Here is a 17285-nt window from a genome sequence, read left to right as displayed (position 1 = left end):
TCTCTCTCTCTCTCTCTCTCTCTCTTCATTGCCTGAGAATAATGAAAATTTGAAATGAAGAGTAACTTTTGTCTGTTTAGGAAACGATAAGGAAAAATAAACATTTTAACGGTGCATATTATGCATCGCTATATATATATGCCTGGCCTTTCATTTGAAGGGGCTAGGGTCCGATCCCAGTATGAGGTAAAAATTTATTTCTATGTGAGCATGATATTGTGTTGAATTCATCCATCCATCCATCCATCCATATATATATATATATATATATATATATATATATATATATATATATATATATATATATATATACATATATACATATATATATACATATATACATATATATACATATATATACATATATACATATATATATATACATATATATATACATATATATATATACATATATATATACATATATACATATATATATATATATATATATATATACATATATATATATACATATATATATATATGTATATACACACACACATATATATATATATATATATATATATATATATATATATATATATATATATATCACATTTTGCATTCAATAGCATAAACCGATGGAACAGACACATAACGCCCTTTTCTAGCCCAGGTTTAAGGGGGAAGAAGGAAGGTAATAAAGATAGTCGGACTAAAAGAGTTAAGGTCACAAAAGCCAGAGAAGCAAAAGCAGGGGAAAACCTTAAAATCCCCAAAACCGCGATTTTCGCGAAATATTGTGAGGTAGGATTTGGCCCAAGGGGTTTTACGAGGTCCCCACACAGAGTTTGGGGTTTATTAAGAATAATAAGCTAAGAAGACTGCCTGTGATAAATTAGTTTATTAGCGAGTCGTGGTGGGAAATTTTGACATTACAAGATATAGTCATAAAACATTTATTTTAAACAAGCATTAAAAAAAAAAGATACAAAGTTAAAAATTGGATGTAAAAACGGTAAAAATCCTGGAATAAATGTTACTAGGCATTTACCGTTTTAAAAGCGGATATATTAACGTAAAGGGGTGATATTACGGTCACTAACCCATAAAAGATATTAACAAAATAGGGTAAAATTACGGTCGTCTTTATTTTACTGAAATACGGCTGAGAACAGTATATTTTTACGGAAAATTTATGATTAAAATTACGTTTTTTTTAAAGTGTAGTCTTCAAACATACCAACGGATGTCGGAGAAGAAATATCATTTATGTTTTAAATAACATTCACAATTGTCTAAGCAGTTCCAAAACATGGCTTTCTTTGACCGAACTATCTTTGTACTTCGATAACTTTCCTTTCAATCCACTTCTTGTTATAACAAACCCTCCCAATTTCATCAAAGATAACATTCATAACTACATCTAGACCTCACTCCAATATGGATACAAAGTTACATTATAGTGTTTACCTCTAAAGACAAAATAACATCTTTCCCTTTTCTTCTCATAATCTTTTGCCTTTTCTGATATATACCAGACTATTAAACCCGAGCAAGTGGAAAAGAAAGCATTTATAATGTGTTCCAGGACTCGATTCAGTGCACTTTACTATTACTTTTTCCGTTTCGCTGACCACAATCAATTAGTCATAAAGCAAGAGATTACCACAATATTGTGAATATAGACAAGTTCAGTACTTGAATCTATCTACCACAAAACTGGGTCCAGTTACCCGTCCAGATGGCAAAGAGCCAGCGATCATTAGTACAAGATTCTGCCGTTTGGATGAATCCCTCGCGAAGCTGACCTCGTTACAGAGTTCCATGACCTGGTCAACTCTTGGGAAGATCATTCTGATGCTGCTAACGTCAATAACTATTTTCTAATTTACGTTACAAATATCAAATCATCTCTTGAAATATTCTTTTTATTATTTAGTTTCGCGAAGCTGACCTCGTTACAGAGTTCCATGACCTGCTCAACTCTTGGGAAGATTATTCTGATGCTGCCAACATCAATAATTATCTTCTAATTTACGTTACAAATATCAAATCATCTCTTGAAATATTCTTTTTATTATTTGGTTTCGATTCCAAGAAACTCGGCTAAAACTGGATGACTGAGTAATAAATAAATATTATATTATAATTTACGAAAACCCAAAGAGCAAGTAATGCCAAAATCATTAATCCACCGACACTTGAAGATGATAAAAGAATAATGCAATAGCCAATAAGATATTTACGTCAAATATGTGCCAAACGATATTAACCCTTAGTCAATTTATGAATTAAAAACAGGAGAGAGTAATTTTAACTTCTTTAACTGCTTAAAAGAAGCCATTATTAACCGACTGGTTCAAATTATAACGAAGACTTAATAATCAAATATATATTTGAATAAATAAAGTGAAAATAGTTTAATGAAATCAGGGCTAGAGGGTACAATGTTACTTCTGAAGTACACAACAGATGGCGCTAAGATTTCAAGAAACATCGTGAAATAAAGAAACATTAAACAGGTCGTAGAGGAAAATTAAATATGAAATAAAGAAAATTAGAGGAAAATGGTGAAAAATTAATGGTGAAATTTTAAAAAATAAAGGTACAATTAGGCAAAATTAAAGACGGACCATTGAAAAATTAAAGAGTGGAACATATAAATAAGAATTACAGTGAAATGAAAAAAAGTGAAATAAAGGTAAAATGAAGGTTAATGGGAAAAATATTGCAGGTAATTAAATATAAAATAATTGAAAAGTATGGCGAAAAAAAAAATTAAAGGGGACCAACGAAAAATTCAAGGTGAAAAAAAAAAGTTAAATATGAGATAGTGTAAAATTTGAAATCTATAAAAATTAAAAGTGAAATAACGAAAAATTAAAGGTGAATTGGGGAAAAGTTAAAGGTAAAATAATAAACATTTAAAGCTGAAAAATGACAAAATGGTGAAATCTCTAAAAAAAATGTGAAATGGTGAAATATTAAAGGTAAAATAAAGACAAATTAGGTAAAAAAAAGAAGAAAATTTAAACGTGAAATGGCAAAGTTTGAGACAAAATTAAGGTAAACTAAAGACAAATTAAGGCAAAATAAAGAAAATTTAAACGTGAAATAGCAAAGTTTGAGACAAAATTAAGGTAAAATAAAGACAAATTAAGGTAAAATAAAGACTAATTAAGGTAAAATAAAGAAAATTCAAACGTGAAATTGCAAAGTTTGAGACAAAATTAAGGTAAAATAAAGAAAATTCAAACGTGAAATAGCAAAGTTTGTGACAAAATTAAGGTAAAATAAAGAAAATTCAAACGTGAAATAGCAAAGTTTGAGACAAAATTAAGGTAAAATAAAGAAAATTCAAACGTGAAATAACAAAGTTTGAGACAAAATTAAGGTAAACTGAAGAAAATTCAAACGTGAAATAGCAAAGTGCGAGACAAAATTAAGGTAAAATAAAGAAAATTCAAACGTGAAATAGCAAAGTTTGAGACAAAATGAATGCAAAATAAAGAAAATTTACACGTGAAATAGCAAAGTATGAACGTAAAGTTCTATAAAATAAAAGAAATAAAAATATTGGAAACGTCCCTGCTTAGCGGTCTGTTGGACGGCGGTTCCAAACCATCCTTGTGAGCTAGGAATGGGGGTTTTGGGAAGCCTATAGGTCTAACTGCTGAGTCATCAGCAGTCATTGCCTAACCCTTCCTGGTCCTAACATGGGTGGAAAGGGGAGCCTGGGGGAGGATCATAGGTATATAAGGTCAGTCTCTAGGTCGTTGTCCTGTTCCTTGCCTCTGAAATTCATGAGTGATCTTTATACCTTTGAAAGAGTTCTGCTGCCTCACAAGGCTACAGTAGTCTATCTCGAAGGACTTATTCTCTAGAACAGGTGAAAATCACAGCAAAATAAAGTTGAAGAAGTTGGACAGCTGGGGAGGAGGGGGGTGGGGTAAAGCGAACGAATGAAACGAGACAGGTTGAAAGCAATACAAAACAAAGCACTCTTTGGTGAAATGGCTGATAAAGCAGACAAGGAATTAAATAGACATGAATGACAAAGTTCTCCTTCATCATTAAACTCATTTCAAAAGAATCCCTTTCTGAATAATCCAGACGAAAATGTTCCCCGATGTTAAACATGCCCTTTATGAAACATTGTAAAGTCACCGAGGTAAAATGATGGTTCGAAACAATGCCACTCTTACCTCGCCATTGCTGGTATTCTTGAAGCCGGCATCATTAAAGAAAAAATACAATAGAGTATAATGTCTAACTTGGATTTCACATGACCACCTCATTACTACGGTTGACAGCAGTGAATGGCAGTGAGCCAAGTTAGAAATTCCAGAGCCAGACTTGTCTTTAAGAATTTAAAAAAAAAATCTTATTTGATTTAATCTAATTAGAATATAAAAATTTATAATATTGACACAATCAAATTATGTAAATGATATATAGCTAATCTAAAACCTTCGTGATCAGCTTTTTCACTTAAATCCACGAATTTTACCTAACTTTAAATATGATTTGATATTGTATTGTAATATTCAAAACGACTAAAACAGCTATAGGAGGATATTAGAATATAAAAATTTATAATATTGACACAATCAAATTATGTAAATGATATATAGCTAATTTAAAAACCTTCGTGATCAACTTTTTCACTTAAATACACGAATTTTACCTAACTTTAAATATGATTAGATATTGTATTGTAATATTCAAAACGACTAAAACAGCTATAGGAGGATATGTTCCCGTGAGAGAAATCTAAACTTAATCTGTAGAAGGGCATATTCTCGTGAGAGAAGTCAAAACTTATGATATAGATTTTCTTAATACAAAAACATCCCAGATACCCAAAGAAAACAATTTTTGAAAGAAATAAAGAAAATATTTACGTCTAATCAAGTTGATGGACTCGTTCAAAGGAAATGCCGTCCCTGCCTTTAAAATGAAACGTATAAAGGAATCGGTAAAATAAAAATAAGAACGATCAAAGCGAAGTAACGTAATCACACTATATATACGTTTTCAATCTCTCTCTCTCTCTCTCTCTCTCTCTCTCTCTCTCTCTCTCTCTCTCTCTCTCTCTCTCTCTCTCTCTCTCCTAATATAAACACTTATTATTCCATTTCGAATAATGAAACATAAAGGCAAACATGAATAACACGTCATAAAAAGTAGCCCAATTTTGTGCGTCCTGTGACAGATGCACATAACAGTAATTGAAAGAAATCCGTGGGAGCTTCGAAGTTGTTTGCCAAGCGGACGAATTTGGAGATCATTTTACCCTTTTCCTAACTATACAAACTTGTTAAAATTTTATAAACAGGTGTAAAAAGTTGGTCGGTAGTTACCGCCTGGGAGTGGGGAAAGCCCTGTGTCACTGCTTGTTCACTGAGTAGTCAGTCACTAATAGCAGCTGGGACTTTTTAGGGTGTTGGTGATGGCGGTAAAGTATGAGTACAGGACTCAAACACTTCTTTTTCGCTCAAGGGGGTTAACTACTGCACTGTCATTGCTCAGTGGCTAATTTCCTCTTGGTAAGATTAGAAAAGACTCTTTGGCTATGGTAAGCAGCTCTTCTTGGAGGACACTCCAAAATTGAACCATTGGTCTCGTCTTCGGTAGTACCATAGCTTCTGTACCATGTTCTTCCACGGTCTTGGGTTAGAGTTCTCTTGTTTGAGGGTACACTTGGGAACACTATTTTATCTTTATCTTCCTCTTGTTTTTTTTTTTTTTTTTTTTTTTTTAAGTTTTTATAGTGAATATATGAAAGTTATATTTCAATATTGTTACTGTTCTTGAAATATTTAATTCCAATTGTTCATTACTTCTGTATTTTATTTATTTCCTTATTTCCTTTGCTCGCTGGTTTATTTCCCATGTTGAAGCCCTAGGGCTTATAGCACTCTGTTTTTCCAACTATGGTTGTAGCTTAGCTAATAATAATAATAATAATAATAATAATAATAATAATAATAATAATAATAATAATAATAAAAGGCCTTATCTATCTGAAGCAACATTAGTTAACCAACAGAGACGAAATAGATTCACGAAGTCTTAACTAAGTTAGAGTCAAGTAGATCTATTTCAGTATATCTCACATTGTCAAACTTGGAGCAACGGAATTGGGGTGAAATAAGATCCAGTTATTATCACAAAATGGGGCATAAGTAAAACATCAAAAATTTTAATATGGGAACAACATTTCACATACATATAGTAGATGGCTTTAAGGTGGTCAAATAAATGCAAGGGGGGGGGGGGCCCCGGCGGCAAGGGGGTGGGGCAAGGGGGGGGGGCATTCAAAGAGTACAAAAAAAAGCTTAAATTTACATTCTTTAATTCTTAATAAGGATATTTGACAGACATGGAAATGAAATTAACGTAATCAACAGCACTCAATATTGTTCATATAATCTCTTGAACACCATTCATCTAAGATAGCTAATGAAAGGGGATGACATCAGTTTATTAACACCTTTAGGAAATCTTGACTTCTCCAATAAAAACTTCTCTCAAATTTACCGTTTTTAACTCACATTTACGTAAGTCCCAATCGCTCAATCAATCAAATTTTATGCGTATTTTCACTTATGCGGATTATTTCTTCCGGAGTTGCGTATTCAGGCACGCGGTGCAAAATGAAACATTAAAATCAGCATAAGTACTTATTTCATTTAAACAAGAGTCATGTTACATACTAAATAAAAAGTTCTGAGAGTAGATTGCGAAAAGTGCATTTCACCTCAAACTGATTAATTGAATCGCAGATGTAAAGTCACTGTTTCCAAAAGATAAAATTTGGGGTGTTTAGTATTCCCAACATAAATGCTTTGGGATGCAGCAATCGCCCAAAACCTTTCTTGGAAGAGCAAAAGTCAAGGTCTTGTACGATCTTTCAGATATCAATGTCTGAAGATATCTTTTAGTCTTCTAAATAGCACACACTTCAGGATTAATCTTAGTCTTTTTTTTTTGCATGTCTTTTACAACTCCACTGAAGTTTATATATATATATATATATATATATATATATATATATATATATATATATATATATATATATCTATATATATATATATATATATATATATATGTATATATATATGTATATATATATATATATATATATATATATATTCTATAAATGTATATATATATATATATGTATATATACATATATATACACACATATATATATATATATATATATATATATATATATATATATATATATATATATATATATATAACTGTATTTCCAAGATTTCCTTCATAAAGCTGCTTTTAACGCATCAACTCAAAATCAACGATGTCCCCAAAAACTTTCATTCTCCTCTTACAAAAATCACGAGATAATTTTATCATACAACTGTGAATACGAGATATGAATTTTATTTTCTATCCCACATAAAACCACTAGTATATAAAAAACTGGGAGTAAGAATTGCAATAATACAGGCAACTTGTTACTACATCGCTTAAACTATAGAATTAAACTTTAATTCGTTATCATTATGGCACTGGAAAGCGGCTCTCTCTCTCTCTCTCTTCAGCTGAAATCAGTTTATTCTGGTGTATTAAAGGAAGGGTCTAAGGAGAGTGATTAAAATTCTAGTAACTATTCATAACATAAAGATAAAAATAGCATAGAAACTTCCAAGATATCGACTGAATAGTCCAGAAAATCCTTTTTAAAGGTCGCTCATGAATGGCAGAGGCAAGGGACAGTGACATTGCCCTAGCAATTAGGACAATGCCCTAGAGACTGACTATATATTATATGATCAGCGCCCAAGCCTCCTCTCCACCCAAGCTAGGACCAGGGAGGGCCAGGCAGTGGCTACTGATGAATCAGCAGATAGACCTATAGGCTCACCCAAACCCCCCAACCTTAGCTCAAAAGGATGGTAAGGTTGCAGACACTAATGGCACTAACGAGTCTGAGCGGGACTCGAACCCCCGACTGGCAAACACCCGGCAGAGACGTTACCAATCAGGCCACAGCAACCCTTGCTTTCTTTCAAATTTTATATATTCGATCTATTGAAAACACTGAAATCCAATTAGGAAATTGCTGAAGGAACTCCTTTCTCGTGTGAAATCGCACACACAATCGCTTATTAGAATGAATGATCGGACTTTAAGAGTTAATTGAGGTCACTGATATACTGGTGAGGTCACTGATAGACTGATATACATAAGCACCCATGGCAAGGACAGCACAATGGGATTCTTTTTTTTTTTTTTTTTTTTTATGAAAGTCCATTGTGCCACCTGCTTTTGACACAATGTGGTGACACGAACCAATAGCAGATATCAGCTTGGAGTAAATGTGATACAAACATAAATACATACACACATCATATATATGTGATATACAGTATACATGAATATTTTATGCGTATATATGTATACATATTATACATATATTACATATATGCTTAACATCCTAGGTGCAGAATTTTAGTAAAAAATAACAGAAGTTGAACACAAAAGGCAGAAGGTAGAATGAGGGTACAAAAACCGAGTAAATGAAAATTGAAGTGTTTGGAACCACCTTCAGATTTTTTGCATATACACACACATGCACACATACACACACACACACACACACACACACATATATATATATATATATATATATATGTGTGTGTGTATATGTGTGTTTATAATATTTATGCATATGCTTATACATATGCATTCATATATATATATATATATATATATATATAGATATATATATATATATATATATATATATATATATATATATATATATATATACATACATATACATAAACAGTATATATATATATATATATATACATATACATAAACAGTATATATATATATATATATGCGTGTGTGTGTGCATATATACGTACATATAGAAAATACCTATACACAAATATAAACAACATCTAACAAGAATCATTTGGTAAAAACCCAGTTCCAGATGTAATTTACATACGGCAAAGTGCAATTAAAAAAGACGTAATCACAGAGACTCTTCTTCCATGATTGACACATTCGGTGGCAATGTTCAATCTACATGACAGCCCCTTGAGATGGGCTCAGTCAGATACAAAATTAAATATATTCTATGCATCTGTAAGTTGAAGTCGTAAATGCCACAGGAAATTAGGGACTTCCGATGATGATGATGATGATGATAAATAATAATTATAATAATAGTAATAAGAAATAAAAAATAAAAACAATAATAATAATAAGAAGAAGAAGAAGAAGAAGAAGAAGAAGAAGAAGAAGAAGAAGAAGAAGAAGAAGAAGAAGAAGAAGAAGAAGAAGAAGAAGAAGAAGAAGAAGAATGGGTAGATAAGTATATAAACCCGAAGAATATTTTTTCCCTAACAAAAAAATGTGCTTTTGTGGACTCGCTCTCTCAGCTGTTTTTCATTTAGTTCTGATCATTACATTACTCGATATTAATTAGGGATAAATGTGTGATCAATCTGAATGAAACTGAATAAAAACTGTTTTGTAAATCTTTACGTAAAAAGAAAAAAAAAATTACAAACCCCGTAATTTGTTAAGGTAAAGTTTTTTTTTTTTACTTTAGTTTTATTTCTCAATCCTAAACTGTTGCATGTATGAGGTTTAAAAGGCTGCTCATGAATAGCAGAGGCAATGGATAGGGCAAGGTCTGGCCTAGAGACTGGCCATATATACATAAGATAAGCGTCCAAGGCCCCTCTCCATCCAGCTAGAACCAGGAGGGGCCAGGCAATGGCTGCTGATGAGATCTATTGACTTTACCCAAATCAACCCCCCCCCCATCCCTAGCTCAAAAGGATGGCGAGGTTGCAGACACTACTAGACACTATGGACCTTAAACAGCACTTGAACTCCCGTCCAACAGGTTGCTAGACAGGGACGTATCCAATAAGCTAAGCATGGTACTAAGAGCAGATTTACAATGAAAAAAAAAAATTTCTTATGAAGCAATACGTGTTTTAACTTAGCCATTTATGAAGAGTAGGTTGAATTTATATATATATATATATATATATATATATATATATATATATATATATATATATTATATATATATATATATAATATATATATATATATATATATATACATTCTATATATATATATATATATATATATATATATATATATATACACACACACATTATATATATACATATATATGTATATATATATATATATATATATATATATATATATATACACACACATTATATATATATATATGCATATATATATATATATATATGCATATATATATATATATATATATATATATATATATATATATAAATTCAACCTACTCTTTATAAATGACTAAGTTAAAATACGTATTGCTTTATATATATATATATATATATATATATATATATATATATATATATATATATATATATATACAAGTGAAGCTTATGTAATAAAAAGTAGATATGAGAGCTACTGGCGTAATATAATAAGAGAATTACAGACAATAGTGAGTGTTGCTTGCATCTTTACAGTTGTCATAATGACTTGGACAAAGAGATGCAAGTTCAAATTTGATGGATATTAATGGGATTGCCCTTGAAGTGTAATGTGACTGGTCCTTTATTTGAACCTCTGATTACTTTTTTAACAATTCCATGTTTCTCTAAATTTCCTTACATTTCTTTTCCTCTTTCCTATTACTTCTGTTAAAAGCTTGCTTTCTTTATTAGTTTATGTTTATATCTACTTACCTCTACTTTCATTCTTCCAACATCCCGTCCCATTTTCTATTAAATACCTATACATTCCCAAAACATCAGTCTTCCATTCCCAAATCAAACATTCACTACTCTATTGTATGGTATTTATTTACTTTTATGGCATGATTCATGCTATTCTTTTTACTCTCATTTGCTACTTTAGAAAACATCTCAAGTGTCTTTCACTAGTTTCATCATTCTCTCTTCACATTTCCCTATACAGTATAGCATTACCAGTAGAAATCAGACATTATCCACCCTATTTCATCCATCATATCTATCTGAATTAAACAAATCACTGTCTTGTCGACTGATTTTAACAAAAACTTTTATTTTCTCATAAAAACTTTCGATTCCTCTCAAAAAGTGACTAATTCCATGTAAAGAAAGTTAGTACAAATCTTTTTCCTCAGTTCTCAAAATTCTCAGATAACTGTTCTGTAACAAACATTTAAATACAAAACACACTACTTTTTCAAAATCACACACTGTATTTCCTCTATCAATCCAAATGACATGTCTTACTTTATTTTACAGATAATTCTATCATACACCTTCCTTGTTCGGCTATGTCGAACTTCAAAAGTTCAAACCTGGTAAAAATGCTTTTCTGTTGAGCATGTCAACATGTCTCGTATCATAGAATATGTTATTTGTATGTCTAAAATTGTTATTTATCTGAATGTATATGGGATTTTCTTCTTATTCCATTCTCATATAATTTATTCTTTACTTCATTTTTTCACATTTGGCTGTTGCCCACGATTTGTTCTTGCACTTCTATAATAATAATAATAATAATAATAATAATAATAATAATAATAATAATAATAATACGAAGTAAAGTTTATACCCACAGTAATTCCAATAATATTCATCACCTTTACTTGGGACCATTCCCATCTCTAGAAATACCTTACAGACATTGGTCAGTCACTTGATAATATTATCAACTACCGTACAATACCATCTCCCTGATGATCCAGTTGTAGGACCACAAAAGTGGGTCCTTTACTATCAACAACTTCGATGCATCACTTTTGAAATGCTTATAGATAAAGATTAAAACATCAATAAATAATTGCAAAACTTTGTCTAAATTCTAAGTCTATTTCCCTATAAAGAAACTTAATCCACAATTCATCCTTAATACCAATGGACCTGATATTCAACTACTGTAGTTTATGGCTGGGTTATGACAAAGGAATAGATTATTAGGAACTTGGGTTGCTGTGGCCTGATTGGTAACGTCTCTGCCTGGTGATCGCCAGTCGGGGGTTCGAGTCCCGCTCAAACTCGTTAGTGCCATTAGTATCTGCAACCTTACCATCCTTGTGAGCTAAGGTTGGGGGGTTTGGGGGAGCCTATAGGTCTATCTGCTGAGTCATCAGCAGCCACTGCTTGGCCCTCCCTGGTCCTAGCTTGGGTGGAGAGGAGGCTTGGGCGCTGATCATATACTATATGGTCAGTCTCTAGGGCATTATCCTGCTTGCTATGGCAATGTCACTGCTCCTTGATTCTGCCATTCATGAGCGACCTTTAAACCTTTAAACTTTCCTGCGTTAATCACATTCAATAATTGCTGTCAATCAAATCTAGGACTCAAGTACCATGGTCAAGACTCTCTTCACAGAGGTGAGGTGCACAGTCCAGTAAAAATCAATAAATCTTTTCTAATATAGGGGGAAAACATATATTACACATATTCTAAAACAAAAATACTAAAAACAGGGAAAAACTTATATTACACATATTATAAAGCAAAAATACTAAAAACAGGGAAAAACTTATATCACACATATTCTAAAGCTAAAAAAAAAAAAAAAAAAAAAAAAAAAAAAAAAAAAAAAAAAAAGCAACAATGAAATACTTATTTTGTCCCTCGTGCAAGAGAGACATTAGTGGAAAAGGTCCACAGTAATTTATAAAGCGACCCCACATGAGACAAGTTCCGACAGAGCCGGTTGGAAAGGAAGGGCTATTAGTTTTATACCAATAAAATCTTATTTCAAATATTATACAGTAGCTCTTAGCTCTTGAATGAAATGTAAAATTAATTATTAGTGTGCTAAAATTAGTTTGGTTTATGCCCACTTGAACATATTGTGTATGTGTGTGTTCAACTGTGTGTGTGTTTATATATATATATATATATATATATATATATATATATATATATATATATATAAATATATATATATATATATATATATACTGTATATATATATATATATATATATATATATATATATATATATATATATATATATATATATATATATATATATACTGTATATGTATATATATATATATAAAATTTTATATATACATATTACACAAGCACATAATTTCATACTTATTTTACAAAAACGGCCTTAAAACATCGTCCTCATAAATATCTATTATCCAGACTTCTCCATATTTCCTATTACCATCTAATACCAGCAATCTGTCTATAAATATACTTCGAAATTACAACTAAAATCAGCTAATGAATGCCAAAAGATCAAGAAATACGTTCAATCCTTTACTAAATCCTAGAGGTGAAAAAGATGAAGATCAAAGAATTAAAGAAGAGGAAGTCACCGATGACAGCCAATAGGGCGTCTTCTTGGTGTTACAGGCCTGATCAATAACTTAGCAGCTGACCTGACCTTTGTTGACCTGAGCAGAACAGTTCCATGACACTGAATCTTTTAGTAATTCATCTAAAGTTTCCGACTTTTATATACTAATATGAAATGGAAATATCCCCGAAAAGTAGTTCCATTTAGTTATTATCCGGACAGGTTTGTCAGATGGGTCTTTGGGCCCAAACACAACTAGAACACTGATCGGAGAAAAAAATAGCCTAAAATATAAACGAAGTTTGGACATTCTTGTATGAGTTACGCCCCAAGAGAAAGAATATCGATTTACTACACAGATAAATGATAAGTTAAACAACTAATCTCCTAAGGAAACTTAAGGAGAGAGCTGAAAAATAATGTGCTAAAACAATTCAACCTCAAGATAATAGATCGTTTACAGAAGCTTAATTAAAAGTGGCATAAAACCAACATTATAGAAAATAGGTCAGTTATTATTATCATTATTATTATTATTATTATTATTATTATTATTATTATTATTATTATCATTACTTGGTAAGCTACAACCCTAGTTGGAAAAGCAGGATTTTATAAGCCCAGGGGCTCCAACAGGGAAAATAGCCCAGTGAGGAAAGGAAGCAAGGAAAAATAGAATATTCTAAGAACAGTAACAACATTCAAAGAAATTTTTCATATGTAAACAATACATATATATATATATATATATATATATATATATATATATATATATAGTATATATATATATATATATATACAGTATATATATATATATATATATATACAGTATATATATATATATATATATATATAATATATATATATATATATATATATATATATATACATTTATATATATATATATATATATATATATATATATATGAACTAACCATCCAAAGTTGTTCGGCAACTTACACGCCAATAAAGCTTCCTAAACCAACTACCTCTCCCCCAGAGGCACTCCATCTTTCCCGTTGTCTTCCCCCGACGTAATCATGAACATCACCATTAACCCAGTTTCCCCCAGAGTCTTCCCGTCCGAGGCTGACCCTAACTACCATTATGTTTTCATAGCTTTACAGCCAGAACTCTCTCTCTCTCTCTCTCTCTCTCTCTCTCTCTCTCTCTCTCTCTCTCTCTCTCTCTCTCTCTCTCTCTCGTAGCAGATCATGCTTTTAAAATAGTGGAGTTTTCCTAGCTTTCACCACTACAGCAAATGGCTTTGACAAAGAGACTGATCTTTACTAACGATAATCCTTGAAAGCATACTAAAGTACATCCTCTCTCTCTCTCTCTCTCTCTCTCTCTCTCTCTCTCTCGCTGCCGGAAGAAGCCACGTTATCTAGATGAAAGAGGAGTAATACTCCTATCTTTTATTGACTATTGGATTGCTCTTTCTTAAATTACGGTGATAATGGTTAGCATTTTTCTTGAGAATCATTGTTAAAATACACATCGGAGAAGATAAGAATTAATCATATGACACAGATGCTTGTTTCTCTACAGGGATATTTTACACAACATTTATACGAAATGGTAATAGTTCTTAAACATACACACACAAAAATACATTTATACATACATACCGAAGCCTGTTTCTTTCCATGGAAATTTTACACAAATGCTTATATGAAAGGATAATAGTGCTTAAACATAGAAACACAAATAAATATACATACATTTATACATACATACGGATGCCTATTTCTCTCCAAGGAAATTTTACACAAATGCTTATACGAAAGAATAATAGAGCTTAAACATACACAAATAAATATACATGAATTTATACATACATACGTGTGCAAACAGTACTCAAAAATTATTCATTCAGTTTTACTCATACCATTCCCAATATTCGTAAACTTTCATTACAAAAAAAACATTAAATCATTCCCCGTGACCATCTTTCTGTGATCTCTTGCAACCGTCTCTTCCCAACGTGAAGAGAAAGCAGAGCGAATGAAAGAAGGCCTCGGTATCAGTGACAGATCTTTCGAGAACATCAAGTCTTTCTTCACATTCTAAATGACATTATGCACGGGGGTAATTGAATGGGGGGGGGGTGACTGAGTTGGAGGGAAGGGGGTGACTGGAATGCGAAAAGCAAGGGGACAGATGGCAGCTGCAGAGGATATCTACTCAAGTGACCGATCTTTTTGCAAACTCAAAAATTCTCTCTCTCTCTCTCTCTCTCTCTCTCTCTCTCTCTCTCTCTCTCTCTCTCAATGAATGCGATATCCTAGAGACTGGAACAACCGGCAGGCTTTTCTGAGGACCCTGGTGGCATTTCCTGTGCTGAGTCTGTCCCAAGGAGTGATAATCTACGAATTAATTTATTGAATTGAATCCCTGAAGAAACATTCCAGTAGCCGGTTGTGTCTTTGACCTTGGCATCTCGTTCCTCGTTCGATCTCTGTCTGCTATCCCTCTATTAACTGGTTAAGAAACGAACATTAATTCACAGTCAGATCTGAAGGGGGCATTTAATGTTAGACTTTAAGTATCCTGTACAATAAATATCAGGTCAATCAGCTGATATTATCCCGTTTTCAGAGTTAAGATTTACTGACGAAAGAAACGACCCTCTAAGTGTACCAACACCCATACTGTTCTACTGCATCTACTGCCGCTTCTTCCGGACGAGGAAGAAACGACCTAGGCAAGGGTTAAGAAGAGTATGAGGGTGCTCCTTAAAGATACACTGCACCGTCAGTACCATTTCCCTTATGAAAAGCGTGCGAAGGCATGTCCCGGACCACACTATCAACTGCAACGAGGAACAAGATTTCTGATCTTGAACCACATGAAGCATTTGAAATCAATTTTCGCGAGGGACACTGTCTCAGGGGGACCACCTAGTAAATAACATTGTACAGGGATGACCGAAGGATACTTACCAGGGATGTGGCTGAAACAAACCCTCACTTTCCTCCTCCTTCAGAAGGAAAAAAGGGGGGGCGTGTCTGCGTGTTGCTATCCCTCTTTCTCCCTCTCTCTCTTTCACTCACTCCTGGCGTGGCTGAAAGAGAACGACGAGGATTCCTGCGAAGGGCACAAAGGCCACCACTCTCTCTCTCTCTCACTCTTTCTCTCTCTCGCTCTCCCTTTCTCTCTCTCTCGGCCCCTTAGGAACAGGAGGCGAGCAGCACTCTGCTTATAATCCGAACCCTCCAAGACGTCTGTCTCACAATAACGTCAACAATGCGATGGAAAGCCTTTGCAATGGACGGGTGGTCCCAACAACAACAGAAAAAAAAAGGAAGGATCCTGCACTGAGAGATTAAGGTTCTAGCAAACGAACGTCAGGGTGTCAGCAATGGCACTGACACGCGCGCACACACACAGATACAACAGCAGTAGAGGAGACAGTGCCAGACCGAGAGAAAGGGGAGGGGGCAGGGGGCGGGGGTCAGCGCCCCCTTCCTAAAACGGCGCAAGCTCAGACCAACTCATTCTCCGCCCACTTATCCTACGAAGCTTTCCATCCCAACTCCCCTTACACCCCTTCACAGACAAGGTCTCTCTCTCTCTCTCTCTCTCTCTCTCTCTCTCTCTCTCTCTCTCTCTCTCTCTCTCTGCGCCCCCCGATCGATTCCTGCAAACAGAGCTCGCCGGAGCCTCACTCACCGACAACCACCAGACAGCCAGCCACCGGGTGTACACAGGCACGAACGCCAGCATGCACACGCACATACACACACACAAAGTCAGCAATGATGCTGAAGGCTGGATCTACATCATGAGATGGCAGGCAGGACTTGACCCAGTCGCTACGAGGCAGCAAACGTCAGCTTTAAAAGTAATTCGCAACATCATCGGAGCTACAATTACAGCTGATCTTCGGTCATTCAATCCGAAACGGGACAGACGTTTAAGACATTGGTCCACATTAATAATAATAATAATAATAATAATAATAATAATAATAATAAAAGAGTAAAGCCCTCATTATCTTTTCACAGAA

At 33.2% G+C, this 17285-nt stretch overlaps 1 protein-coding gene across 1 annotated transcript in view; it reads right to left on the bottom strand.

Moving 5' to 3' along the window:
• EndoA (endophilin-A) overlaps positions 1-16673 on the bottom strand; it is a 443293-nt gene extending 426620 nt beyond the window's left edge. The window contains exon 1 of the mRNA XM_068377602.1: positions 16219-16673. The gene's annotated coding sequence lies outside the window, so the exon portion shown is untranslated. The remainder of the gene's footprint in view (positions 1-16218) is intronic.
• Positions 16674-17285: the final 612 nt, after the last annotated feature.

This window comes from Palaemon carinicauda, chromosome 7, assembly GCF_036898095.1.
Source record: "Palaemon carinicauda isolate YSFRI2023 chromosome 7, ASM3689809v2, whole genome shotgun sequence".
Taxonomy (NCBI): Eukaryota; Metazoa; Arthropoda; class Malacostraca; order Decapoda; family Palaemonidae; genus Palaemon; species Palaemon carinicauda.
The sequence above is the reverse complement of the archived record's forward strand: the minus strand, read 5'-3'. Positions and strand labels throughout refer to the sequence as shown.